The following is a 26,419-nucleotide window of genomic DNA, read 5'->3' as shown; positions in this document are numbered from 1 at the left end:
TCCGAAAAAGTTAAATAAAAAAAAATGGTTTTAATATTTTTTGCTTATTTTTATTTTTAAGCTGTTATTAAAACCTACAGATTGATGGCTATCTCATCCATGCCTTTTGAAAAATGAAGAAGTTACAGCTAAAACAGTTTCGGGTCTAATTGTAAATCGGAAACCGTTCATTGTAAAAAAAATGGCGTCCAGGAAGAAGTTGTAGGGAATCAATAGGGCACTCTAAAAAATATATACACTGAGAAAAAATTTGATTTTTTTCTCGATAATTTCAGAATGAACCAAAAAAACGAAATTAAAGAATAATCAGGGTTTCGATTTCTTTTTGATAATTTTTATTTTAAAGCTTTTATTAAAACCTACAGATTGATGGCACCCGTGTCTTTTGAAAAATGAAGAAGTTACAGCTAAAACAATTTACAGATATGTTCGAAATTTAAAGTTCTCGTTGAAAAATAATCATTTCAACAGTAGAATATTATTCTACAGATTAAAGGCAACAAATTTGTTCATGATATCCTTTCTTTTAAAAGTAGCTGTTCTTGAGATACTTGGATATTTAATTATAACACCATCATGAATTGTTTATTTGCTTGCTATATCTACAATTATTACATGTGCATGAATAATTCCCGAGTTGGCGGTTCAATGCATAGGGCGCTGGTCTTACAAACCAGTTATCGTATGTTCGAGCCCCGACCTGGAAGGATTCGTAGTGTCAGTAGAATCGTAGCACCAACCATGCAATGGTTCTGTACACTCTGAATCGGCTGCGAAGTCTGTTGAAATAGAAGGTCAAATTCCACTACAGGAATGTAATACCAAGGCTTTGCTTATGAATAATTCTTAATTATATTAAATTTTTTTCATTGTATATATTTTTTAGAGTGCCCTATTGATTCCCTACAACTTCTTCCTGGACGCCATTTTTGTACGATGAACGGTTTCCGAATTACAACGAGACCCGTAAACTGTTTTAGCTGTAACTTCTTCATTTTTCAAAAGGCACGGATGGGATAGCCATCAATCTGTAGGTTTTAATAACAGCTTTAGAATAAAAATTTTCAAAAAAAATTAAAACCATGCTTGTTTTTTTTTAACTTTTTCGGATAATTTTTTAATTATTGAGAAAAAATATCAAAAAATTTTTTCAGTGTGTATTTTTTTTAGAGTGCCCTATCGATTCCCTACAACTTCTTCCTGAACGCCAATTTTGTACAATTAACGGTTTCCGAGTTACAACGATTTGAAAAGGGCAATTTTTGTGAAATGCAAAAAATACATACGCCCTTTTTAAAAATCAGTCGTGAGTCGGATTGACCTCTCAATCGGTTCAAAACTTATGGCTTGCCAATGTGCTGAATCAATTTCTTAGAGCTTCCTTTTCGACACCATTTTAGTACAAATAACCGTTTTCGAGCAACACCGATTAGAAGAAAAAGTGCTAAACTCAACAAACTACTGAATTCTTGTCTAAATATTTCGATAACGGCTGCGATGTGTTAATAATTTGCTTTAAATCTATACAATCATTTCATAGTGATAATTTGGCTGTATTGCATTAAGAACTTGAATTCTTGAAAATAGTTAAAAATTGTTTCAGCTGCACTCAGCAAAAAGTAATGAAATTTACCTCAGTCGTAGATCCCCATATAAGGCACGTATCCAAAGGAGCCCTGACCTCTCCCGAAATTAGAAACAGATAAGAAACTTTCTTTGGGTATAAACTGACACAACGTTTTCAATTTGTGAACAGTTACGTCAAGTTAACAAGAATTTTTCTTTATTTTCCATCGACTATTTTATGAGTGACATTATTTGCCACATACATAGCTCGATGGACTGTGTCGAACGAAATAGAACACTTAGCTCTCCGGGATAATTTTCACTAGTCATTTTTAAAGTGTTTGCATAAACTTTCTATACGAGAAAGGTGATAAGTGTACTCTTATAGAAAAGCTTTACAAATTTACACCTAAAGAGATTTAAATGTAACCACCCTGCACACTATACGAAATTAAACAAAGCACGCTGCAAACGGAGCAAAGCCGGTAATGTTTTGTTCTTCCGTACTAGCACGTACCGATGCATACCGGTTTTGCATAGTCATTTTGAATGGCTTTTTAAATGTTTTGACACTCATCGCCCTATAATTTCAAAACCGGAAGTCGGATGAAATTGCACAGTATATTTCAAGACAATGAGAGTTTCAATTTGAATCATGATTTTTGAAAATAGCTATAACCGTTGCTGATAAATCGAAGTAGGTTTATATATTCTTCAACGGTAAGTTTTATAAAAATGTGCCCCTCGTTTCACCATCGCTTGTGAAAAAATACTCATGATATTGAAACCTTCCTATATGAGAAAGGCAAAAAGTTTGATACTAAGCGGTTACATAGAACAGTACCAAAACTAAATAACCGGGGTAAAATACATGACAATAATAAAAATAATACACAAAACTGTACTGGTTAACCGGAAAAAAGTGCGCGAGCTTAGCGTAAAGATCTACATACTGCCGCTGGATCCCTAGCAAAGCTTTGGTATTACATTCCTGTGGTGGAATTTGACCTCCTGTTTCAACAGACTTCGCAGCCGATTCAGAGTGTACAGAACACGGAAAGACCGAAATTAGCATTTTGGCGAAAAAATTAGTTGATTTTCTGATTTTAGTTAGTTATTTTTTGAGACAACTAAAAAAATCTTACTTTTGCTAATTTAGATTTTTTAATTCTAATTTTCTTAATAATAATAAAATATTTGTTGAAATGGCTATTTTTTTAGTTGAATTCACCAATTAAACGTGCTGTCATTTCTTAGCTAAGGCACGCTTCATATCCATTCAACTAATTTTTTAGTTGAGTTAGAGAAATAAAACGTTGTTTTCAACCAACATAAATGGTTGAATTGGTTTCTGCAATTAGCAGCTATATGGCGCTCGTTAACACCATAACGACTACTAGCCACTAGATGGCACACTACTACCGAAAAAAATTTCAGTCGCGGTTATCTTTTCTATATTTGCAGGTATAAATACGATGTTGTATTGAAGAAAAAGACATAAGCGAAACATAAACTTCTTTTTGAAAATTTTACTTCTAAATCGCTGTTTTCTTCATTCGACTTCGCGAAATCGACTCTCTCACTGAAAACTTTGAGCACTCGGCAAACAAAAACCGAATACAAGTAGTACACCGGACGGCGTAGCCCGGAATGAGAAGATACAAAAAAAACATCATTTGACGTGTACAATTAGAGTGCAACATTCGAAACTCACTTCACTGTTTCGCGTTAAAACATTATTACCCACAATCGCTTTAACTGCGCACAAATTCTGAATAAATACACTTTCCACTAACAGTTTACGTCATTTTTACATATCGGTTTAGAAAATTATATAGGGATATATCGTAACACATGCGAAAAACATCTAAACAATTTGCGAGCAGTTCCAACAAGACGGTCCCTTTTAGCTTTTTAATGGTTTGTTTTGCTTTGACACTGCTGTCCTTCAGTAATGACGGTGATAGATAAATAGAATCAAAGTTTCTGATTTTAATAACGAAATTAGTTGTCAATGAGAATTTCGTGTTGGATTGAAATATTGCTGGTTTGTGTCCAGAATATTCGCCAACTAAACACTTTCTCTAAAAATAAGAGTTTTTTTCAGCACAGTAAATTCTAAATTTTAACTAATTTTATAGTTATTTTGGAAATTTTGTTGTTAAAATCAACTAATTCAAAAACAGTAATACGAATTAGGCGCAGAGCTAATTTCGGTCGTTCCGTGAACCATTGCATGGCTAGTGCTACGATTCTACTGACACTACGAACTGGTTTGTAAGACCAGCACCCTATTCATTGAACCGCCAACCTACTATTTTTTATCAATTACTTGGTACTATTTTTTATCAATTACTTGGTACTATTTTTTATCAATTACTTGGTGTTTTGTATATTGCCTTGCCTTCCTTCAAACTTTTCCATTTTTCCAAATACGGGTGATAAATATCAGAGACATAACCAGATGACGTGAATACGAATAAAACTGACACGTTTCCTGCACCTCTACGAATATCAACAATTGCCATAATTACAATTTCAATGGCATTTTTCTCAAATCAGCAGAATAAAGCAGAACATAGACGAAATTGTTTCATCCAAGTGTGAATGGTGCGAGCTGCAACTGCAAGGGAATTGCTTTCAACATTGTTAAACGTCGAAAAAATTTGAATAATCAATTCTTCGAGAACTATCAAATCAAGTCAAAAGAACTGATTATATTTTCTTTTATTGAAATAAGAAAATTGGTAGTTGAAATATCAATCCAGAAGTTGTTCGATTTGTGTTTGTGAAATTTTTGCTCAAATCGCAACTTGTTTTAATAATCAACATACGGACTGTAAGAACTGAATCAGCCGAATCTTCACGAACATCTCGAATACGTCAATCTCGCGGTTATGTTTTTGAAATTATCTACTCCTAGTTTTTTTCTTGATGCTCATAGAATCAAAAATTTTCGAAAAGTTTCGACTTCCACATATTTATGGTTATTTCATACTACTGAGAATTTTATCATAAATTTCTGAACGTTTCGTTAATAACAAATATCTAATAAAACTATTGAAAACTATATAACAATATTTTCAATACAATACAGCTTTTTCATGGTCATTATTTTTGTACAATTAACAGTTTCCGAGTCGCAAAAGTTTGAAGAAAGTTCAAAATATATCCGACATTTTTAGAAATTAGTCTCGAGTCGAGTTGGTCCCTTCATCCGTGCAAAACAAAACATTTACCTTACTGAAGACGTGTGCAAAGTTTTATACAGAATCAAAATATGTGAAGTATGATGATTTGATTCCCATAGGTGGAATTGGTTATACGTAAGTGATCCAAGATACTGAGATTTTTGCGATTATCATTTAAAAGGTTATGCAATCACTGTGAAAACCGTCTTTTAAACCGGGGCCCAGAGTGTTGAGTGTCATATTCCACTCGACTCAGTTTGTCGAGTACGCAAAAGGTATGTATCTGTGTATGTAACATTTTGTTGCACTCACTTTTCTCGGAGATGGCTTAGATTCAAATGAAAGGTCTTGTAACCTCATACAAAATTCCAGAAATTCCGGAATTACAGGGTGACATGTGCAAAAAAACTTTTTGATTCACCTAGTGGCGATGGTGTATTCCGATGCATACCGATTTTGCATCATTTTGGATGACAGTTTTGAAAGGGTTTAACCGTTGCTGAGAAATCAAAGTGAGTTCCGGCTTTGGAGCTTTTCTTCACTATTACCGGTGCGTTCGGAAGCGGAAACCGGGGACTAGTAGTCCCAAAGTAGATTTATATATCCACTAACTAGACCCTGTTAGTTAGCCAATTAGATGAACTTACTAGTAAATTTTATAAAAATTTGCACCTCGTTTCGCCAACGCTAGTGAAATTGAAATTTTTCACTTATTGTGCTGTAATACCGGAACCAAAAGTCGGATTTGGATCAACTTTTCGAAAACTTTTTAAAGAATTTCAAGACCTTTCATTTGCATCTTAGTTTGTGAAAATCGGTTGATAAATTTCCGAGAAAATTGAGTGCACATATTGCATTGTAATTTCGGAACCAGAAGTCAAATGAAGATAAAATTTTACAATAAGCTATGAGACTAAACTTTCTTACTTTTCTCAGATAATGTAATTCCGGAACCGGAAGTGACAACAATTTAACAATCTGAAATGAAAGGTCTCATAGTCCTAAGCAAAACTACCAAATTTCATCAGGATCTGACTTCCGGTTTCGGAATTATAGGGTGAATGTGTTAAAAATTTGATACCGTTACTTAAAGCGGCGAAACAAAAAACTTAAATCTACTTCTAATCTGGCCTTGAAACTATTCCAATTGGTAGCCATTATCAGTAGACAATTAAACAAAACGAATTTGGCTATTATGGCTCCAGCTTTACGATTCCGGAAGCAAATAGCGATTATATATGTTCCAGATTGGATCTCACTCACTTTTCTCAGCAATGGCTTGACCGATTTCCACAAACTCAGGTGAAAGGTCTTATATTCCTATACACTGAAGTCTTTTTTTATGCGAATTTACGTACCGCATAAAAAAAACCGCATAAAAAAAACCGCATAACTCTGAAAATTCGCATAAAAAAAACCGCATAACTCTGAAAATTCGCATAAAAAAAACCGCATAACTCTGAAACTTCGCATAAAAAAAGACCGCAGAAGGGCAAACAGCATAACTCTGAAAATTCGCATAAAAAAAAACCGCGTAACTCTGAAACTTCGCATAAAAAAAACCGCATAACTCTGAAAATTCGCATAAAAAAAGTCGCGTAAAAAAAACCTCATAAAAAAAGACCTCAGTGTACTGAATTCCTGAATTTTGCCGGATCTGACTTCCGGTTCCGGAATTACATGCCAAAGATTGTTAAAATATGTAAACCGTCACAATGTTAAACACGTAAAATAATTGCTAAACTCGCCTCAAAACTATTCCAATCGGCAGTCAAACAAATTAATTTCGGCCTTCATGGTTCTCGGTTTTCGAATCAAGGCCGAAGATTGTAGACATGGATCCCAATTCCTTTTTCTCGAACCGACTTCGATTATACCGGTTCCCGTGTTCCGGTTTCGGACCTACCTGCAATAGTGGAACGCATTTTGTTTTCTCAGACATGACCTAGACTAGTTTATGGACAATCCTTTTTGTTTTTCAAGAATCAAAGAAAATTATTTTGTAGAATACAACATCAAATTTATATATGAGAATAAGTGAGATATGTGAAGGGCATATCATTGCACTACTAGGTGGATTAAAACAGGTGTTTACGTTTGCAAGCTCTTCTTTTACGGGATAGCGAGCAACTATGTTTCATCAACTGAATGAGCTGAACTAATAAGCGGCCTTGTTGATACGAATCAATAAGAATCGGGATTCAAAATTCGTTAAACTGTTTTGTAACAATGGCCATAGGAACTGTTTTTAGAAACCATTGACAACATGGGTATTGAAAATCAGTTTAATTGATGTCATCTTCGGAAAGTAACAATATTTTAAGAGAAAAAATTCTAAAGATGTAATGTAAAAAACGTCCGAACAACCACCAGATATCAATCGACTGTTTTTGAACTAGTTTTGTCGTTATAAAACTGTTTCATGATTCTATCGTGAGATTCACTTTTAACTTTTTATACGAACTAATATAATGCATTCTTAAATTGTGCTGTTGTGAACAGATAAATAAATTAGTACTATAGAAACATATCGTAATAAAACGCAAATACACAAGTACTACTTTGAACGGCATATTATCATGATATATCGTAATCATGCTAGAACCTGCACTTTAACCAAACAACACGATTTCTTGCACACGCAACCAATCTGGTAACAAGTGCCACTGGAACAATACCAGTTTAATAAGCGGTTTTGAACACCGAATATAGGTACTAAATATTTCTTTTCTATCGAAGTATCAAAGGAAGCATCAGAACTGAGGTGACATTAGAACACGACATAATAACAACAGTCAGATAACTCTACTAACAAGCTTGGTCCTCACTGAATATTGTTTCGGAATTTCCAGTTCTATCATTCAAATCATATTCATATTCATCGAAAGATGAACACTCAAAGAACGACGCTAGTTAGAAATACTTATTTTGTCATTGTTTCGTTCGCGTTCAATCAGCTTTATTAGTATGACAAATGCAATTATTGGATCAAACCGCTAATCACAAACAATTTGGTTTTTCAGAATCAATTATATCAATTATGCTAATAATTGCTTTGTTACTTGAATAATGTGTCATTGTAATTACACACCTTGACTATGTCTAGAAAATTTAAAAATTTTATCGAGGAATCAATGTAGTTTACTGTCGTGAATTGGTTTAACTGCATGGATTGTAACTAAATTCATAACCTTACCTTTCACTTCATGTTTTACTTTGAACTTGTACATTTGACTAGCAGTTTAATTCAAACCGCTATGTACAAATGAGTTGAAGACGAAACGTGTACAAAGTACTAATGAAGCCCATTCTATTCTATGCTGTAATTTTATCGATTAGTGCAGAAAATCGTGCCTACAGCTAAAGTCCTCAGTCGCTCCTCCCATTTGGGGCTGCATTTGTTGTAAGTTGCAAGAATTCCAGTTTGTTCTGCAGTAAAATACGATACCGCAATGAAGTGTGGTTTTAATATAAACCAGCTGATTGTTCGTCACTCTGTCGACGTTGGTTGTCGTTGCTGTTAGTGTCAGACCTGCGCTGCTACCTTGACCGTCCTCAATGGCAATCTTAGTGGAACACGCGAAGAAACGACATGCCGTACGAGTGAGAGAAAGGGCCAGAGGTGAGGGCATCGCGTGAAAATCACCGGCAGCCGGTCACGCGGCCACACACGCACCCTACCGGGTGTCATTTTACCAAGCTCATTATTCATGGCAACGAATATAGCTTTATTAGCGAGCGCCAGCTCTGGTGAGAAATATACAGCCCATCAAAAGCCTGTGTTGTATTTTATTGCACCAACAGATGGTTTCCCGAGTTAGAGATTAAGTGACGACAATCGATGTGTTATGGAAAATATAACATGTTTTCAGCAAAGTAAATCGATTTATTGATTCAAAGACTAGCGATATCTCATCAAAACGATCAGAGGCACTAAGTTTTTTATGTAGGGCAACAAATTTTTGTTTCAATGATTCGTGCTCGATATACGATAAATAAAAATTAAACTATAAAATGTCTCATACTACTAATCAGCTATCTACGAAAGTCAACAATATCCAGTGTCAACTTCTTTTTCTGAGCAGGCTAGATAAAAAAAAATTTCAACCAATTTTTTTCTACTGGTTTCTTGTTCCAAGTCATAACATGTGATTAGGTCATGAGCTCCTAAGTTAAAGTGTATCTCCGTACCTATGACTCAATGGCTATCAAAGTTTGAATAAGTTAGTAAAACCCAGAATATTTCCTGTTTTGATTATACTGTGTTAAACAAAGCTTTGACATATTTAATGTTTCAAAATTATAAGCATTCCCTGGAACTCGAATGTTTGTAATATCCTGAAATAATTTCGTATGTTTCATTAAAAGTGTAACAGCTTAGTGTAACTTAGGTGTATTTTTTTTTTACAAAGATGATGATTAAATTTGTAGTACTCTGATTGATATGATTCGAATGGTACGAGTGCATAATTCATAAACAGCTTTGATCGAAGACGCGATCGTACAACTATGAATCTGTTCCATCTTCTGTAGCAAAACGAAGCTCCTGAAACAGAATCTTCAGAATGCTCGTAATTCTAGTCTTTGTTGATTCAAAAAGAGTTGTCTGACTAATTCACTTGAAATGCTTCATGCATGCATAACAACTTTGAAAAAATCGTACAAAGTTATGTTTGCTGAGACACGTTTTTAATAAGTGCAACAACGCTTACTTAGCTTTCTTGGACTTTGACTACGGTTTTCATGTAGTCTGACCAATCCCGCTGTTCAACTAGACGAGTCAGTAGCAATGTAATTCGCACCATGTGCAGCACTACGTCTGTATAATTGTATTACATTGTGTTAGTCAGACATCAGTGAGTTGGAAGATTTTCTCTGTGTGCGCTCAACAGCAGAAGCTTTGTATTCAAGGAAAATCCACTCAAGCTTGTTTGACATGGAAGTAATTTGAAAATTCTCTTTTCGAAGACCAAAAATCGATCTCCAAGACACATTTGATATTTTCTACCATCAAAATGCTAACGTTAGTAATCAATCTTTTGCTCTCGTTTACCCACCTTATTAACAATAAAGTGTAATGACGCACTATTCAACAAAAGTATTTTCATTCAGTTTGTTTTGTCAGTATTGATCATGTGCAGATCTATGGTCTGTAAATTATATTGCCATGCATTCACCAGGTAGATAGAATGAAGATTTTTTTGTGCGCAGTTCACACAGAAAATATGGCAATTTTTTACGATGAACGTCAGTTGTAGAAGCTCTGCAAGAAAATACACTTGAACGTGTTTAACTTGGAAGAAATTCTGTGATTAAGCACTTTTAAAGACAAAAAATCGACCCCAAAGAAACTGCTCCTGCATTTTGTTTTGCAACTTCTGCGGCCGGATAATAGTTTTGTGCTCGGCCTTATTTGATTATGTTTTCATGAAATAAGAACGATTATCGAAAGAAAGCCTGTCATTCAGTTCTGTGTTGCGAAAATATCAAATTATCAAATATCACCGCTGAAAAAAATCATGCCCGATTCCAGGCATCGATTATCACTATCCGCAAAATCAACTGAACATCGTCATCTACTAGTAAATATGGCTGTAGTGTTATTGATAGGAATGAGATTATACTCAGCGGCAATATTTGACTAGACAATGATTGCGCAACACTGATCAGAAGTGATAGTGCTACCCTAATATCAACCTCAGAAAATCGAACGATTTTCGTTATCATGATCGATGATGATTTTGTAAACGATAATCACGATAATTTGAGAATGATAATGCCAACACTGATTCAGTTACGTCTCTGATATTACCCACCCACCTTTTTATTTCAACGACTGTACTCTAAAAAATGCAACAATTTCTTTTGTGTACAACTTTTTATTAAAACGTTTCAAATTGGTGAAATTTTGGGAAAAACTAGTTTGGAGTGTAATGCTTCCATGTGTGAAATTGCGTTACAATCTCTCAAGTGGTTATCGAGAAGATTTTCGAGCATGCAGCGCTTCTACAAAAACTTTTGTGCGCGATTGTGGTAAATCCAGGGCATTGGTGGATCAATGAGTCTCGACAATTCGACAGTGTCTCGTTTTGTAAAATTATTTAAGGAGACCCAGATGACCCCGCGGCGAACTGACAGCGGAACAAAACCGACGAAATACAAGGGAGGGATCACTTCAAGCACGATCCGAACCTTTTGATTCGCAATGAGGCCAAAAAGGTCAATTCGTCCGTCTGGTTCGTCCAACAAGTATTTAAGCGTCGGGCTAAATGTCTTTAAGCTGTACACGGAAAAAAATCCATTGCCCGTACCATGTTTAAAAATTCATGAAATCATGAAACATGTCTTTTTGTTCATGAAATCATGAATAATAGGCTTGATTTCATGAGATGATATATGATATGTGACTGGAGTTTTTCGTCGGCATGTCCCGCCTGGAGTTCTTCCGGAGAAGTTTCGAAAGAAGAAGAATAATTTGCCAAAAAGTACTTGGTGTGACAGGTGATCTGTGTGTGCGTTAAAATCAGCAAGCCGTAGAATGACAATCGACATAATCAACTGCCAAATATATAAGGAAGAATACATCCAGAGGTGCCAGTCGTTCTTCCTCCAGTTCCATGAAGATGACACTCTGTTTTGGCGGGATCTGGTATCGTGCCATTGCGGGGAACCGGTGATGGGGTGGTAGGAAGACAACGGTGTTGTTTTTATACCTATTGTGGAAAATCAGTCAAAATCGCCAGGACAAACGAAAATAATTAGAAGAAAAAGAAAATGAAAATGAGAAAATGAGAAAAGTTTGAATGAATCAAAGACAAAGCTAATATGATCATTTCGTGCTCGCATCTCATCCAACACAGTCGAAAATCGTTTGCGGTCGAAGCAAAAGAAACAAAGACAATAACATACAGTGCAGTGCGTACGGAATGGTCAAATACGATTTAACAAAGCCTAAAACTTGCCTGCAAGACCGAATTAACTTTGTATAGATTTCAAGCGTTGCAAAGTTAGACCAGCAGCAAATGAAATTGAAATATTACTTAAAGAACGAACGCATCTAGACGCTAATAATGTAAGTGAGATTCAATTCAACAAGGCGTCTAACTGTGTGTACATTATGTTTAAACGTGAAAGCGATGCACTTGCATTCGCTTCGGTTAACAACGAGGTGCACAGCGTTGAGTGTGACAACATTAAATACAAAATCCCTGTGCACATGGTGGACAATGCCATAGAAGTACGCGTGCATGACCTCCCCCCGCAGGCCACCGATCAGTCCGTTCGGGAGATCATGTCGCAGTACGGTGAAGTTCTTTCCATCAAAAGAGAAGTAAGGCGGAATGGCGTGCGAATGGTACGTATGCAACTACGTAAGGAAATTTCATCTTACATCATTTGTGGTCAAGGTGGGACACATCCGTGTAAAACGCTGATTACCTATGAAAATCAGCTGGTTACATGTCAGTTTTATGAACAACCTGTACACTACGGTAAACCTTGCACTGAAACTGCGAAAAGAACATCTTCAACCAAAGACAAGGTCAACCGTTCAACAACGAAAACTAGTGAGCGTAGTACTCCTGTTTTACCATCAAACTAACCAACAACTGCAACCAATGTACAAAAAGGTGCTTTTACAGCAACTAGCAACGAGCTCAAGACTGCCAACAACAAGGAAAACGAGAAGAAGACGGAAATCAACAACAAAACCACCGATGCTTCAATGGAGGACGAGACGAGCCACGAACAAAGTGCCCCTCAACCATCGCAGGATGGAAATAGAAGCTCTTCTCCTCCTAGAAAAACAGTGACAACGAGATCCACTTCAAAAAATTCTTTATTTAAAAATTCGGCTAATTCGGCCACGTAAAGGTTGTACGCAAATAGGCCTGAATGAAAATATCTTTAAGTAAAAAAAGCTAATATGAGTTTCTTTAATTCCTTAGAGTTTAAAAAATATCCGAACTGATTAAATTTTTGGTGAACATTTTGTTCTGTTGCATTTTTTATTTGATTTATTTGACAGTCCTTAAGGTTTTATATACTGGTTGTCGCGGCGAAATGGAGATCAGATCACCGATGACAAAAAAATCAATCCATGCTTTGTTTGTTAACGAGGCACAGTTTTAGTGGATGACAAAACATACTACATGGGTCTCTCACAGACAAAACGTGAATAGTTTCAAACCGTGTATCTTTTTGTTAAAAACAAGTCTCTAGATGGTCCAGACTAGTGTTCGAATAACAGCTGATCGTGACAGACCGAGTTCTAGTTTTCATCAACCTATGGAAAAATACTGTGAAAATAAATGACTTGCGGTACAGATTAATCCACCATCCCCCGTATTCTCCAGACCTGGCCCCCAGCGACTATTATCTATTTCCAAACCTGAAAAGGTTTCCCCAGGAAAAGGAATTTTCGTCGAATGCTGAGGTCATTGCAGAAACGGAAGCCTATTTTTAAGGCCTTGATAAATCTTTTTTTTTTTTAAAGGGCATCAAAATGTAAGAGAATCGAAGGGTCAAGTGTATCGCTCTAAATGGAGATTATACTGAAGAACAAAAGTTTTCACGGTAAAAATAACAATTTTCTTTATTAGGCCCGGGATTTCTTTTTCCATGTAGTATGTTTAAGGTAACCTTTCATCATGGTAAGTACCAATTACCAATAACCTTTAACCGTATTTTGGTCTGATTTAGCTTCTTGCCACTATTCTAAAAGTGTGCTGGAACGAAGTGAGGGTTATTCGGTACATTTTGTCTCCAGGAACAAAAATCCCTGGATCTGCCTGGAGCGACATCCAATCGAAACCAATTTAAGTTTATTATAAAGAATACAAATAATATACTTGGGAGGTTTAGGTACGATTGTACGAGTTGACGTGTAAAAAAGTGTCGAGATTTTTTTATAACTCCATGGAATGTAAACTGAGCTTAATGCGTGTAGGATTTGGTTTAACCACAGCGAACGGACATCCAAGTAGAGACCTGAAATTGTGTAGGAAATTTAACGGTTGTTTGGTCAAGTGATCACCATGTAGCAGTTCGCCTATAGAGGCACTTCGAGCAGCCCAGTTATCACTTATGGACTCTTGCGTTCGAGTGAAATGTTCCAATAGTTACTTTGATGTCTAACACGATCACTGCAATGCTATATTGCTCGATTGCTAGATAAATTCTTATATATGACAATATTCATTTCAATCTGGCATCAGTATCGTATAACTGAGTGTTTAAAATGGTATGCGTGCTCAGATTACATTGTCATTCACGTGTACTTGTGCTATTTATGTTGAGTTGCAAAAATCAAGTCGGCAAAAAATTGAATTAATGTCCTAAAATTTTCGTGCTAAAAATTGTCCCAGAAAGTATGGACGCAACCAAAAACCGCTGCCATTTCGCAATGGTTCAGAATCTTACAATTTTTATAGCTACGTCCAGTTGTTTACACTCTTCTCTAACTACTTGTGCAGTTGTTTGTTCGTTTTCATTAGTTTATTTTGAAATGCGTGGACTTTCAGCAGAACAACGTCGAAAAATTGTGTACAAATGGTGCACAGAACGCGAACTGTCACTGAGAAAGATAACAAAACTGGAAGGAGTAAGTGAAAAAGCCGTGCGAAATGCAATCAGGAAGTTCGGTGAGGATAACACCTTTGAGTATAAACCGAAAACGGGTCGAAAAAAAGGTCCTGCTAACCCCTAGTTGGATAAACGTATACTGTAGGCGTTCGAGCAAAAGAAGGAGGTTTCAGTTCGAGATATGACCAAAAAAGTGGGCACTTCGAAGTCAAATGTTCTTCGTGCTAAAGAACGTTTGAATCTTCGAACCTATAAGAAGTAGAAACAACCAAAACGCAGTCCGAAACGAGAAGCATCGATCAGGCCGAGAATTCGAAAGCTGTACAATACGATTCTTGCTGGAAATTTTAACTGCATAATCATGGACGACGAAACCTACGTGAAACTCGATTACAAATCCTTGCCGGGACAACAAAATTATACGGTGCGAGAAGGGCAAGTGTTAAACCAGTCCGAGACATCGATTGAAGTTGAAAAATTTGGTAAGAAAGCTATGGTCTGCAAGCAATATGTAGCCGCGGTAAGATTTCGCAACCCTTCATCACCACTGCTTCAATGAACAGCGAAATATACATCAAGAAATGTTTACAAAAACGACTTCTACCCATGATTCGAAGCCACAAGGATCCTGTTGTATTCTGGCGAGATCTTGCTTCTTGCCACTACTCGAAATCGACGGTAGAATTGTACACTACCAAAAATGTCACTTTCGTCCCAAAAGACATGAATCTACCAAATTGCCCACCACTTCGACCAATTGAGGAATTTTGGTCATTAACGAAGGCACATCGTAGGAAACATGTCTCGGCAGCCGAAACCATTCAACAGTTCGAAAAAGATTGGAAAAAAGTGTCAAAACTTGTCGCCAAGAAGTCTGTACGGAATTTAATGAGGAACGTTCGCAAGAAGGTGCGCCAGCTAGTCTACAATGGCTAAGTAGCAAATGTTGAGAATAATATTCTGTTGTTGTAGTCTAATATTATCAGTATATCGAATAAAATTTGAATATCCAACACTTGTGAATTATTCTCGTCTTCGTCCATACTTTCTGGGACAGTCTTTATGACATTCGCCTTGGTGTATCTTAACAGTAGTATACCAATCAATTAGCTTAAACTTTTGGTGATGAAGTACCATTGTGGAAAAGGTGCTTCAGAAGTTTATTCGTTTTCACGCAAAAATAAATCCTCATGAAGGAAACTTTGATAAAAACAAAGACATTGTTTTTCATAGTTTATCTCACTACACATTGAGCATTCCTCATAGATTGTTAACTATGCATATAATGAACATCTGTAAGATGTGAAAGCCTCATTATATTTTCTACAGTAGATTAGAAACTTCCTGAATAAAATAGCAATAGTCATTCAACGATTAATGACGAAATTATGCAAATGAAGAGGAAGCAAACATACCAACCACGTCTAATTGAAACCGTTCAGTATTTCGGTCATCTGTGTGTATGTTAATCTTGTAAGACAAGCTAAGAGAAAAAATAAACAACTATTTTTGCATCCAGCATTCAAATTATTTCAATTTGTGTCAGTTTATGTCAACTAAAGATTCGTCAAACCTGTTCCACGAGGCACCAAACGAATTGCTCAATTTTATTTAACTGATGGATTTAGTGCCTTACTTTAGGAAATCTTTCCAGTATTCAATTACGTTTTACGCCAAGAAAAATCACTAATACACCAGCATTCTTTGTGACTTGTTTACTGAAAATGATTTCTCCAAACCACACAACAATTAGTCGACATTGAAATGAAATGAAATGCCGGTCAATAGGAAATAAACCGAACACGTGCAACCCACGTCTTTTCTACAGCCGGAGCAAATCAGTGCTTACGTTTGCTACTATCTGGGATGAATGTTAATTAGCGTTTTTTTTTGCCATGTTATACGAATTTATAACGTTTTAGCAGTCAGTCGGTGTTGAACAGTCGTTCGCACCGCACGCGTATAGCTCTTGGCTCCTGGAATTTTTTTTTCTGGCTACCTAGAGTTTCATTGATTCAAGGCTTCAGTCTTTTTCAAGGCTACCTGAATCACTAACTAAGTGACTAAGTGATACAAAGAGTGATATTAGAGTGACTAAGTGATACAAAGAGTGATATTAGAGTGACTAAGAAATTAATCAGCCTTTTTTAAGGCTAGCTAGGAGTCTAATCGAAGACTAATTTAGCCTAGTTAATTTAATTTAAAATTTCATTAATTTCAAAAATGCCTGCGTCCAACCGGAAAGGCAACAAGCCTAAGGCTAAAAATAATTCAATACGGAATAAATCACAATCCGTTATTCAACATTTTTCTAATAACATTCACGATCTTATAGAATCTGAATGTAAAAATAAAAGACTACGGACGGATTTCCCTACCGTTGATCCTATGCCGTCTAACAATATTTACGAGATTCTTCCTGAATCCGATTGTAGCGACATAGAAGAAAATTCTTCAAAAATTCCCAAAATGGACGCTTGTCGTTCTGGGAAGAAACATCAATCTATGCCACCAGTGACGGTGATGATTTCCGACTTCAAAGCATTCCGTACTGAGCTTTCTACTTTTCTCCCGGAAGTAAAAGTCTCATTTCAAATCGGACGAAGAGGAGAATGTCGAGTCTTGGTGGATGGATTGGAAGATTACGAACGTCTTATTCGATATTTGTCCGAAAAACTTCATAAATTTTATTCATATGATATAAAATCAGACAGACCCTTCAAGGCTGTCTTGAAAGGATTATCAAATGATCAAAGTATTGATGAAATTAAAAATGAACTAAAAGAATTGCTTGGTTTTGCCCCTTCCCAAGTAATACTTATGAAAAAAAGAGCGAATGGTACTTCTAAACCACGCTCTGGAATTTCCCATGAACTTTACCTAATACACTTCAATCGAAGTGATGTAAACAATTTGAAAACTTTAGAAAAAGTACGTTTCATTTCCCACATTAAAATTCATTGGGAACATTATAAACGGCATAATCGTATTGCAAACTTAACGCAATGTCGTCGTTGCCAAGGCTTCGGTCATGGAACCAAAAATTGTCATATGGATATACGGTGTTTGAATTGTGGTAAATCGCATTCGAAAGACGCTTGTCCAATGAATGAAACCACTGATAAATTTTCATGTTCAAATTGCAATGGAAATCATAAATCCAATTATTTGAAATGTCCTGTCAGGGAAAAAATTTTAAACGCTCGTTCGCTTAGACAACAAGTCAAATCAACGACCTTAAATTTACAGAACATACCTGAAAATTCTTCTAAGGCACCTGCCAATTCGTCTTCTAACGAAAACAATTTATTGACAGGTAGATCGACCTCGTCATCATCTTCTTCTAATTTCACTTATGCTGGTATATTAGGTAGAAATCTATCTCCTATTTCTTCTAATGTAAATAATCAAAACACAGGACCGCCTTGCAGTTCTTCTTCTAACGAAAACAATTTATTAATAGGTAGACCGGCCAAATCATCTTCTTCTAATGGCAGTCTACCTACAAATATTCCTTCAATGCCATTCGCTTCTTTAAATGAAGTCGATTTAGGCGATATAACTGAAAATAAAATGATCTACCTACAAGATCAACTTTTTCAAATGATCATCCAAATGAATTCGACTTCATCACTTTTTGAAGCATTTCAAATCGGATGGAAATTTGCAAATAATATTATAATGAATTTAAAATTTAACAGTGATGTTAAATAATTATTTGAATATTTTAAATTGGAATGCTCGATCTTTGAAATCGAGTGAAGATGAATTTTATAATTTTCTCAAAGTTCACAAAATTCATATTGCCATTGTGACAGAAACTTTTCTTAAACCAAATGTAAAATTGAAAAGTAATCCACATTATGTGGTTCATCGATTTGACAGGTTTACTGGAATTGGTGGTGGAGTTGCCATTTTTGTCCAACGGCAAATTAAACATCGAATTTTACCTTCTTTCAATACTAAAGTTATTGAAAGCTTGGGAATCGAAGTTGAAACCATTCATGGAATTTATTTCATCGCTGGAGCATATTTGCCATTCCAATGCACCGGCGAACAATTAAATTTCTTTAAAGGCGATTTGCAAAAACTTACAAGATATCGATCGAAATTTTTCGTAATAGGGGACTTAAATGCTAAGCATGTCCAGTGGAATTGTAGGCAAAATAATAGTAATGGTAAAATACTTCATAATCAACTCTCAGCTGGTTACTTTACAGTTCTTCATCCCAGTAATCCTACTTGTTTCTCTTCCGTGAAAAACCCGTCTACAATTGATCTGGTTCTAACAGATCAAAGTCACATTTGTAGTGAACCGATTACTCATGCTGATTTTGACTCAGATCATCTTCCTGTAACATTCAGACTTTCCAACGAAGCTATAATTAATCCAATTAGTTCTATTTTCAACTATCATAGAGCAAATTGGTTGGATTACAGATCTCACATTGAAAATCATGTGGATCATGAAACTATTTTAGAAAATTCTGCGGATATCGACACAGCAATTGATAATTTGAATCATTATATTATCGAAGCTAGAAATCTTTCAGTTCCCAAAGCTCAAACTAAATTAAATTCTCCTATCATCGATGACAATCTTCAACTGCTCATTCGGTTGAAGAATGTTCGTCGACGACAATATCAACGTTCTCGTGATCCTGCTATGAAAAACATAGTTAAGGATTTACAAAAAGAAATTAAACATAGATTTACTCTTTTGCGAAATGAAAATTTCGCTAAAGAAGTTGAACAAATTAAACCATATTCTAAACCTTTCTGGAAACTTTCTAAGGTTCTTAAGAAACCTCAGAAACCTATTCCTGCTCTCAAGGAAGGAAATCAAATACTTCTTACAAATGGCGAAAAAGCTCAAAAACTTGCTCAGCAGTTCGAGAGTGTCCACAATTTTAATTTGAACGTTGTGAGTCCTATTGAAAATGAAGTCTCACTGAAATATGATCATATTTCAACTCAAGTGTTATCACACGATGACATTATTGAGACGAATTTTGATGAAATTAAATCAATTATTAGAAAACTTAAAAACATGAAGGCTCCTGGTAATGATGGAATATTTAATATTCTTATTAAAAATCTTCCCGATGTTGCCTTGAGACTCCTGGTTAAAATTTTCAACAAGTGTTTTTCATTAGCTTACTTCCCAAAAAGATGGAAAAACGCTAAAGTAATTCCTATCCTAAAACCTGATAAAAACCCAGCAGAAACATCAAGTTATCGCCCAATTAGCTTACTTTCTTCTATCAGTAAACTTTTTGAAAAAATTATCTTGTTAAGAATGATGACTCATATAAATGAGAATTCAATTTTTTTACCAGAGCAGTTTGGATTTCGTCATGAACATTCAACTACTCATCAACTTGTAAGAGTTACGAACATGATAAAAACAAATAAATCTTCTGGGTTATCCACTGGAGTTGCTCTTCTAGACATAGAAAAAGCATTCGACAGTGTTTGGCACAAAGGTTTAATAGCAAAAATGTCTGATTTCCAGTTTCCTATTTATTTGATCAAAATGATTCAAAATTATTTAACTGATCGTACTCTTCAGGTTAGCTATCAGAATTGTAAATCTGAATTGCTACCCGTACGAGCCGGTGTTCCGCAGGGTTCGAGTGTAGCTCCAATCTTGTATAATATTTTCACTTCTGATCTTCCAAATCTACCCGTTGGTTGTCAGAAATCGCTATTCTGTGACGACACAAGTCTGTTAGCCACAGGTAGAAATCTAAGAGTGATCTGCAGTCGCCTACAAAGAAGTTTAAATATTTTCAGTGATTATCTGTCAAAATGGAAAATTAAACCAAATGCAGCAAAAACGCAATTAATTATCTTTCCTCACAAGCCAAGAGCTTCTTTTCTTAAACCAAACAATAATCACATTCTCAAATTGAATGGCTTGGAATTGACATGGTCTGATCAAGCTAAATACTTAGGTTTAACGTATGACAAAAAACTCACTTTCAAGGATCACATTGAAGGAATCCAGGCAAAGTGTAATAAATATATTAAATGTTTATATCCTCTTATAAACAGAAATTCTAAGCTCTGTCTAAAAAACAAATTGTTAATTTATAAACAAATTTTCAGACCAGCCATGCTTTATGCGGTACCAATTTGGTCAAGCTGTTGTTCCACCAGGAAGAAAACGCTTCAAAGGATTCAGAATAAAATTCTGAAAATGATTCTGAAGCGTCCTCCCTGGTTTAGTACAAATGAGTTACACAGACTCACAAATATAGAACCATTAGATGTAATGTCACATAATATTATAAGCAAATTCCGACAAAAATCGATGCAATCTTCAATTGAATCGATTCGCTCTCTGTATTAGTTAGTAAGTTAGTATATAAGTTCCTTTTCCCCATTACACAATACAAGTAGGTTTAGAATTTTCCCTACACAAAAATCTCAGAATTGCGGAAGCAAATGATGTCTTCATGGTAATAACCAAATCATATATATATATATATAACAGGGCTGAAAAGTCACCACTTGTGGCTGAACACCCAATTTAAATCTTAATAATTTAATTTTAACTCATATTCCAATAAATAGTTATTTAAAAAAAAAAAAAAATAAAAAAAAAAAAAAAAAAAAAAAAAAAAACGTTTTAGCAGTTTTTGGAAAACGGCCAAATAGATCTTCGTCGTAAGCTTTTTGTAAGTGAGTGGAATCGCCTCAGCGGTTTCGAGATTGACCCGGTTTGGATAAAAATCTAAATCGGTATTGGTCCTCGATCAATTGGAAACAGCATTGAAACTTGGATTCTGCCGAACTGGTGTCCTCATTTAAGTCTATTTCTAAGCATATTTATGCAAATGTCGAACATATTTATTATGATCGAAGGCGATTTTCTGCCAAATTTAACACATACGACATCGAGGAACAACAACTAGGTCATGATTTGAAGCACACGTAAGGCCAGATAAATATAAAAAACAAGTGCTACATTTATTTTTTTAATCGAAAAACTTGAACCGAACTTGACCGACATTAACAACTTTAAACATTTGTCATTATAATATTATCGTAAATAACAAGTCTTTCCAATGGCATGAACCGATTGATTGCAACAGGTGTAATCCCATTACACGATGTTCGACTGCTGTCACGATACAGCGAGTCGTTCGACAAAGCAACTCCAATCAGCCGATAATTGGTCGTGAGCTGATCAATTACCGGCCTGGTGCTAACATTTCAGTGTGTATTATTAGCCTACAATACCCATTCCGGCTTATCGAAGTTAAATTCTCACGGTTGGAGAGTTTGTATTTTCAATTTACCATATTGACGAAGCGCTGATTCGTTTAAGAACTTTGTTGATCGGTTCGTTTCGGCATGGGCTTGACATAATTGAAAGTTCCTAATATGATATTTATATCAGACCAATAATCTATTAAAAACTTTTGGCTTCGAAAAGTAGCTATTCAGGGTTGGGAGAGGTAATCTTGAACTTGACATAAAATATCAAATGTATCAAGCTTTTTGATCAATTCTAATTCAAATGTATTAGATAAGGAATCGTTTTTAAGAAGTTGTTATCAAATTTAGCTTCTTCTATCTCCTGTCCTTTTGATTCTACTACTGATTGGTCAATTTCAGCTTGGAAGAAGATATTTATCAGAAAACCAAGAAGTGCGGTCAGGTTGCTTTGAATTGATTCTACAGAAATAACCATGCCTTGCCAGATTTACAACGAAACTTGATCAATCGCCAAATGGAAGTTTCCGATAAGTGTAACGGTAAATTTATTCATTCCTTGTATGACGTAGGTTTACCGCACATTTTGTCAAAGTTCACTTCTTGCGGATTGTATTGCGCGTCAATTGATACCTGGTAACCCAAGTATTTTTTTCATAACTATAAACACCGCCCGTCAAATGGTCACAAGTTTCTAACTCATGATTTCATGTGTGTCTATTGATGACTAGCGTCGATTAAGTGCTAACGCCCCGCGCGGGAATAGCAAAATGAGAGGGGGCGAGCGGTAACGACCAAAACGGTGAATGAAGAACTACGATTGGAAGCTGCAAATCGTTTGGCTTACGAGCAGAAACTTTATCGGACGGGACCGTGGGTCTGAAGAAGCGGGCTCCGAGTGACTACCATCTTTCAGAGATATGGCACATCTAGCATGCTTGGGACAGGTGTCATAAAGGGTGTATTCGATAAAAATGGTACATATTTACTCATTGAAATCAAACCGATTACAAGATTTTCTTCAAATTTTTAGGGAATGATAGCCTTGTAAAAAGTTATAGCTAGGATGATGGATCAGGCTAAAACATAGTTGATCCTTGTGCTTCATTATAGCGACTATAGAAGTCTGAGTTCTAAGCTGATATACTGAGAACGAATGCAAATAGCATTAAAATACTGATATATACCTATGTACTTTGTTTTATTTAAGTTATAATTCACGTAACATTTGATTTCCATAACCGAACTCTCTTAACTCTCGAATCGAACTGATTAGCTTGTCTTGCCTGAATGCTGTGATGTCAACCCTACGGATTTATCCGTAGATCTACGGATTTCTGTCTTTTCTACGGATCTACGGATGAATCATACAAAATCTACGGATTTAGCATTATTTTATCAGGTTTACAACTTTGCTTCCGCCGTTTGCCGATAGGTGGCTGTACCAGCTGAGGCTAGTTAAAATACTAGATAATGCCTTTGAAGTGAGTGTGTGCAGTGCCTTACGAACAGTCATCGCCTTTTCAGTGACAGTTGTTCTTGTTTTCGTAATATTCACGCTCGAAAATGTCTGTTTATGTGCCCAATTCTCGCCATTTGCGGGAAGTTTTACATTTCTGTTACAATTCGAAAAAATGCGACTGAAGCGCATCGAATGCTTTCAGAAACTTACGGTGATGCTGCATGAGTAAAAGAACGTGTCGGGAGTGGTTTCAACGTTTTAAAAGTGGTGATTTCGATGTTGAAGACAAACATGATGGTGGAAGAGAAAAAACCTTCAAAGATGAATAACCATTTACTACGAGCTCTTAAAACCGGGTGAAACCATCAAAGGAGATCGCTACCGAACGCAACTGATGCGCCTTAGTCGCGCGCTAAAAGAAAAGCGGCTACAATATCAAGAGCGACATGGCAAAGTCATACTTCAAAACGACAATGCTCGGCCTCACGTCGCAAAAGTGATCAAAAAGTACCTGGAAACGCTGAAATGGGAAATCTTGCCCCACCCGCCGCATTCCCCAGATGTCGCCCCTTCTGACTTCCACCTATTCCGTTCGATGGCACATGGCCTGGCAGATTAACATTTTCAATCCTTCGAAGAGTTGGAAAAATGGATTGCTTCATGGATAGCGTCAAAAAAGGACTCCTTTTTTCGAGCCGGGATCCGCAAATTTCCGGAAAGATGGGAGAAAGTTGTCGCTAGCGGCGGACAATACTTTGAATAATACATCTGTAACACTTTTTCGCAATAAAGCTTTAAATTTTGGAAAAACACGACGGAAGCAAAGTTGTACACCTAATATAAATAATTATGAAACTTGATAGATGTAAACAATATAACCTTGTAAACAATACAAGATTTCAACTCATGCGGTTCAACCATGAGAGTCATGAGTTAAGTTGTACCGAAGTCATGAATAAACGTTTATACAAACAAAAAGCCATTTCTACACGTACTATTGATACAGCCACGTACCCAGAGGGGGCCGAGTGGCCCTGTCCCCTCCCAAAATCATAAACAGAAACGAAAAAAAAAGTTTGAGAAATATTATGAGGCTGTTGATCCTGTAGATTATATCATGAGATAGAGGTTTTGAGAGTTACATGATGATGATTAACACTTCACTGCCGATAAAGCACGCAGTGGAAGGTCTTACGAAGCAAAACAGAATCAACACCACATAAAATGGAGGATGAAACCGGGGCAAAATAAATGACAGTAATAATAATACATAAAATTATACTGGACGAACGGAAAGAGAAAGTGCGCGGACATGTCTTAGTTAAGCAAGATTCTGCAGATGAGAAAGATATCCTGCCGCTGGATCCCACACATACCCATTTAGGGCTAGAAAGACGCACGCAAGCGCATTTCGAGTACATGTTTGGCTGAATCCATTATTATATGCCAAAGAACGGAATGATTACCCGACAATAGATTGAAGACAGTACGAGTGTTTCGAAGCGGCACGGGTGGCCTTACATGAAGCACATGAGCATCGCTACCATGGTTTAAATCATCGGTTGAGGTTTCAAGTACTTTGGCATTACCCTAGTTCACCTGATTTAACTTCCTCTTACTATTATCTGTACTCAAATATTAATTTATCTCTGAGAAATTCATGTGAGTTTCATTTTGGAATTTCCGACCACTACTTCCGGAACCAGAGTCCGAAACTAGTATAGCCAAAGTAAATTTGTATGACCATCTACTAATATGACCTATAAATTTAGAAGATGTTCTCCGTTCTCTACCACGAATCGGCAGGTCATGTGGCTTGAAGAGCGACGTTTACTTCAAGATTGGGATAATCATTTATGCGAAAAAGTGCCTGGAAAAACTCATGTTGTTGTTGCTCAGATAACACAATGGATCTGTTCTGGTTTGGCTGAATTTAGCATCTTGCCATTACAGAAAAAAGCCACAGAGTGTTATGCCGCGAGCGACGTTTGAGTGGTGTCCAAGAAGACACGAAAGGCACTGACACGAGATGTAGTTCAAACCAAACTGGCGTTCTTCAACGAGGAAAGTGACCTAGGAGCTGGGCAAAGCTAGATGGAAGGAATTAAAGACCTAGCAAATCGCATTAGACAAAATGGAAACTAGTGAATATTCTTTATTCATTTTGTATAAATTGAACTTAAAAATGCTACATGGCTTGATTTTCTCATAAAAAGTTCAACCAGTTTACACACATTCTTATGTGACAATTTGTTTATCGTAACGTAAGTTAAACCGCAAAACCTGTTTGAACCCACCTAGAGGTGTGATGATACCTTTCTCAGGTGACTTGTATTCTCAGCAGTATTGCTATGATATTCTTGAAAAAAAAAACTGTTCATTGAATAGAAACAGGGAAGTTTTACATAAGAGCGTGGTCACGATTACTCGCAATCGGTAAAGTGGAATGGTGTGATTATTTTTTAACACAGAGGGCAGTAGTGTCCTTCATGCAATGCGAGAACAAATCAGCTGACTATTGTTTAGAATTCGTTCTCAGCATTATTAATGCTGAAGGAGATTGGACTTGCTATTAATGTATTTGCATGTAAGTTTTTGACCTAAAAAAAAACATATTCAAAAGTATTTTCGTGTTGAGTATTTTCATTTTCTCATAACAGTGACCACGCTCTTATGTAACAGACTGTAAGACATAAACTAGCATAACCTGAAAATCGAAACTAGCATCGCCTAGAAACGCTCCTCCCAGTAGTTCCTGTTTTCCTTCTATTAAGGCCTTTTCCGTTTTCCGGGAACCGGCATAACCAAAGTCCGGGTTGGCAGGCCCGGGTTGGTGGTTCAAAGCATAGGGCGCTGGTCTTACAAGCCAGTTGTCATATGGTCGAGCTCCAGCCTGGAAGGATTCTTAGTGTCAGTAGGATCGTAGTATTAGCTATGCAATGATTCTGTACGCTAAGAATCGGCTGCGAAGTTAGTTGAAACAGAAAGGCCAAATTTCACAAAAGGAATGTAATGCCAAGACTTTGCTTTGGTATAACCAAAGCCGGTTCCTGTGACCAGCAACTTACATGACTTATACATTGAAACAGTTTTGAGTTTAATTTAGAGACAATTTTTTCCTCTATACGATGACTAGAAATTTCAAACACTCATCACCGTGTAATTTCGTAACCGGAAGACAAATCCGGACCAAATTCAAAGGCTTTGTAAAGGACCGTATGACCTTTCATTTGAATCTAAGTTTGAGTAAATCGAAACAAATGAGTGAGTTCCAATTTGTTTTTGACCACTATTCCCGGTTTATGAGCACTATTTATGAAAAAGGCAAGACTCGTTATCCGTTTTTTAGAGGACCGTGGGTTTCTGGTATCTCTCCAGAAAGTTTCTATAAACC

General features: G+C 36.2%; 1 protein-coding gene across 21 annotated transcripts in view; it reads right to left on the bottom strand.

Moving 5' to 3' along the window:
- The window catches only part of LOC131427610 (sodium/hydrogen exchanger 3), a 238,500-nt gene that overhangs the window by 166,882 nt on the left and 45,199 nt on the right, over positions 1-26,419 (bottom strand). For 3 of the 21 annotated variants that reach the window (XM_058590965.1, XM_058590964.1, XM_058590963.1), the window contains exon 3: positions 25,733-25,918. The exons of the other annotated variants lie outside the window; for them this stretch is intronic. The gene's annotated coding sequence lies outside the window, so the exon portion shown is untranslated. The remainder of the gene's footprint in view (positions 1-25,732; positions 25,919-26,419) is intronic. 21 annotated transcript variants of the gene reach the window in all.

The sequence above is a fragment of the Malaya genurostris genome, chromosome 2 (assembly GCF_030247185.1).
Source record: "Malaya genurostris strain Urasoe2022 chromosome 2, Malgen_1.1, whole genome shotgun sequence".
In the NCBI taxonomy this organism is placed as follows: Eukaryota; Metazoa; Arthropoda; class Insecta; order Diptera; family Culicidae; genus Malaya; species Malaya genurostris.
Note: the sequence above shows the minus strand (reverse complement) of the source record. Positions and strands in the feature narration are given on the sequence as shown.